Below are 4,447 nucleotides of genomic sequence, written 5' to 3'. Positions count from 1 at the left end.
TGGAGCAAGGATTGCTCTCAGCACTCCAGGATGGAGCAGGGACTGCTCTGAACAGTCCCAGGATGGAGCAAAGACTGCTCAGAACTCCAGGTTGGAGCAAAGACTGCTCAAAATGCCAAGGATGGAGCAGGGACTGCTCTCAGCACTCCCAGGATGGATCAGGAACTGCTCTCAGAACTCCAGGATGGAGCAGGGACTGCTCTCAGAACTTGCAGAATGGAGCAGGGATTGCTCAGAACTCCAAAGATGGAGCAGGGACTGCTCAGCACTCCCAGGATGGAGCAGGGACTGCTCAGAACTCGAGGATGGATCAGGAACTGCTCTCAGAACTCCAGGATGGAGCAGAGACTGCTCTGAGCACTCGCAGGATGGAGCAGGGACTGTTCAGCACTCCGAAGATGGAGCAGGGATTGCTCTGAGTACTCCCAGGATGGAGCAGGGACTGCTCTGAGTACTCCCAGGATGGAGCAGGGATTGCTCAGAACTCGAGGATGGATCAGGAACTGCTCTCAGAACTCCAGGATAGAGCAGGGACTGCTCAGCTCTCCAGGATGGAGCAGGGACTGCTCTCAGCATTCACAGGATGGAGCAGAGACTGCTCAAAACGCCGAGGATGGATCAGGGACTGCTCTCAGAACTCGCAGGATGAAGCAGAGACTGCTCAGAACTCCCAGGATGGAGCAGGGGCTGCTCTGAACACTCCCAGGATGGAGCAGGAACTGTTCAGCACTCGGAGGATGGTGCAGGGACTGCTCTGAACACTCCCAGGATGGAGCAGGGACTCCTCTCCTCCAGCCCCAGCCAAAGGAGGGGTTCTGATCCGCCCACAAGCTCAGTTATGGCCCCATAATCTGAGAAGGTTCAATTCTGCAGAAACCAGAGCTGGCTGTTGCCCCATAAATCATTAACTCCTCCCGAGCAAGGAGGAAGGAGTTTATCCAACCCACAGAGCAAAACACAACAAAAACTGAATGCAACCCCAGCAGATGTTGAAATTGTTTGGKTTTTATGCGTGGAGGTGCCAAAATCTCTGAAATAATCCCTGCTGAGCAGCTCGGGGCATTGCCCAGGGATGGTGGGGGTGTCCCCAAGATCTGCTTCACCCCTGGGCATGGTCACTGAGATGAGTTCACCCCCTCTGAGCGTTCACAAAGGGTTTTCCTCGAGCAGCTCCATCAAATCCCACAAAAGCACCASGAGCTGGAGCTCAGCAGGGCCCTGGACACGCAGAGCCAGGAAATTCCAGAGTGGTTTGGCTGGAAAGGACCCCAAAGCTCAGTTCCACGGAAACCCTGAGGTTCTGAACTCCAATAAAAACACCCTCGGGACTGAGCACAGAAAGGGAACAGCGTTAGGGTTTAAGATTCCCCGTTTTCAACACAAATTCCCAAACCTGGGGTTCACCCTCCCAACCCCACAGCCCCCCTTCCTCCAAACACATCCCAGAGATTCCCCAAACTCAGCAGCACCTCAGAAAGTCAGCGCAGAGCTTGAACAAACAATGGAAAAGCCCAGAGGAAATGCTCAGTATTTTCTGACGTCTCTTTATTGTAAATAAACACCGACAGATTTTTTACGCTCCAGCACGTAGATGATGGATTCGAAACCTGAAAAATAAAAACAAAAAAAGAAACCCAGCAGAAGAGCAGCGAGGTTTACAAGCAGCTGGGTGAGATCTTTCTCACCAAACACCAAAGGCAAAGCTGGAGCCTGGCAGGGGGGACAGTGAGGGTGGCATGGGGACAGTGAGGGTGGCACGGGGACAGCAGGGGTGGCACTGTCACAGCTCAGCCAGGGCACCTCAGAGTGGCACGGGGGAGCTTTGGGGACATCCCCCCGGGCTGCTGGTGGCACCTGCCCTCCCTCAGCTGCTCCTTGGCCCCTTGGCAGCCGTGCCAGGCTCCTCCCTGTCACCCACRCCAGCTGCCGGGAAGGGGACAGGAAGGGGACGTGGCACAGGTGCCAGCTCTGAGGTCACAGCCAGAGTACACAACACCTTTAACCCTTTGCCAGCTTTCCCCACCACTCTGGACAGCAGATATGGAGCAGTTTTAGCCCAAAAGATGATTTTTCTCTGCAATGACAGCAAAGCCACGAAGGTGACAGCCACTGCCACCTTTGCTGCTTGAAACAGAGGGACAGAAAGGTGCCAGGTCCTCATGCACACCTCCAAAAACCATCTCAAAAAAAACCCCATTGTGCAGCTGGGGTTTGCTCTGGGGCRTTTGTGCCAAGGAAAAATCAGGAAATCAGGTGGTTTCAAGGAAATTCCTGGCACTGGGAGCTGCCTGGAGATGTCCCCTGGCTCACCCCAGCCCTGGAACCTCCTGAGGGCTCAGCAGAACCTTCAGGGCAAGGATCTGCTCCAAAATCTGCTGCTGCTCTGCCTTGGGCATTCACCTTTTTGTAATCCACACCTTTTGTAACCCACATCATTTGTAAACCACACCTTTCTAACCCACACCTTTTGTAACCCTCGAACCTTTCCAAGACTGAAATACAGGAAGAAAAACTTTCCTTAAAGCATTCAGGCACAAAAACTGTGGAAAAGGAGGAAAATCCCATCCCACAGCCCAAAAAAGGACCCCACTCCACGGGAATAAGGCACCCCCAGGCACTGATCCAAAGTGCACAACACTGATTAAAAAATGCCACCACCGACACATCAACAGCGACATTCATGAATCCCAGCAGGTAAAAATAGAGATTTTTTTTGTCTCTTACAATCATGAACTASTCAGAGATATGAAGATAAAGAGCTTTTAGCCAGTTATCCCAGCATTTTGTGCGTAAAYATCCTACAGTACGGGTTCCACTCCCTTTTTCTGCAGAGCAAAAAGGGTTTGGTGGGAGCAGCRTTCAGAGCACTTCTGACACTGCCATGGACAGGCTCGAAATCCTTTCCTTCAACATTTAATTTTTTTTTTTGATTTATTTCTAAGCACACAAACATTTAAAACCCAAGCCCACACAGCTGCGCCCTGGGGGGAAAAATCCTGAGGAGGAAAAAATGAATAAAATTCGATTTTTCACCACAAAATTTCCACCCTCTCAGTGGTACAGCTGCTTTAGATCAACAAATTYTTCTCAGAAATCCTGAGGGGTCAGGATGAGCGCCTTGGTCCTCTCTATCTCAGTTGAATTTAATCAAATCACAGCTCTGGGAGTGTTTAAAACAACCAAGGTGGAGCTCAAAATGCCCAGAAATCTCCAGCTCTGAGCTCCTCCACAGCCAGGGCACAGCTTCCCTGCTGTGGGAATATCCAACACTTATTTACACATTCTTAAAAAGCAATTTAAAATAAAAAAAAAAAAAAAATTTGCTCAGAGAAACTCTGGAGTCACCTGGGAACTGCAGGTGCAGAGCAGCCTCCTGTTCCATACCCAAATATTCCATTTTTTGACCCAATCTGAGGGTTCTGCCCTCTTTGCAAGAACAGCTGGGGTGGGGTAAAATGGACTCTGGCAAAATGCAAAGCAAGATTTGGGGGAAAACACTAAAAATGTGGGGTTTGTGAGGATTTTAAGGACGGATTTAAATAAAACACGACCACACAGAGCTCTAAAACAGCTTAAAAAAAACTACAAAAGGCAGCGTCAGACACTGGGAACATTCACAGCTTCTTCACAGGCGACTTAAAAGCTTAATCTGCACCTAAAATTTGGTGTTTTAAAAGGAAAASTGATAAAAACCTTGTGCTTCCTGCAAAGCCTGCCCTGGAGCCCTGCTGGTCCCACCCTTTTTGGGGGTGGATGGAGAAAACAGCCCCAAAAAACGCAGGAAAAACGAGCCAAAGGATGAAATTTGGAAATTTGGGCTGGGAGGAGAAGCTGAAGGAGGGTCTGGGATGGGATTTAAAGCCCTGAGAGCTCTGCTGAATCCACAKAGGGACTTTAGGGTTTAATTATTTATTTTTTTGTCCCTCATCTGTCCCTCCCAGGAGATATCATCCCATGGGATGGAAATCATCCCATGGGTGTGAAATCCAAGGAAAAAACCTTCCCAGGGCACAGGAGTTGGCTCAGATTGGGGGGAGCACAGCAGCACTCACAGCAAGGGAATCAAACCCTACCTGGAGCTCCCTGGATGGCTGAAAAACCAAAAAAAAATCGTGTTTGAACTTGGAAATCACTTGGAAATCACTTGGAAATCTCATGGAAATAATTGGAAATCACTTGGAAATCACTTGGAAATAACTGGAAATAACTTTGAAATAACTTGGCTGAAAAACCAAAAAAAATCGTGCTTGAACTTGGAAATCATTGGAAATCACTTGGAAATAATTGGAAATAACTTTGAAATAACTTGGCTGAAAAACAAAAAAAAAATCGTGCTTGAACTTGGAAATAACTTGGAAATTAACTGGAAATAACTTGGAAATGATTTGGAAATCACTTGGAAATAACTGGAAATTATTTGGAAATAACTTGGAAATAACTTGGAAAT

This window comes from Malurus melanocephalus, unplaced genomic scaffold (genome assembly GCF_030028575.1).
Source record: "Malurus melanocephalus ecotype Western Australia unplaced genomic scaffold, MMel_1.1 scaffold_808, whole genome shotgun sequence".
Lineage (NCBI taxonomy): Eukaryota > Metazoa > Chordata > Aves > Passeriformes > Maluridae > Malurus > Malurus melanocephalus.
This window is presented reverse-complemented; position numbering follows the sequence as displayed.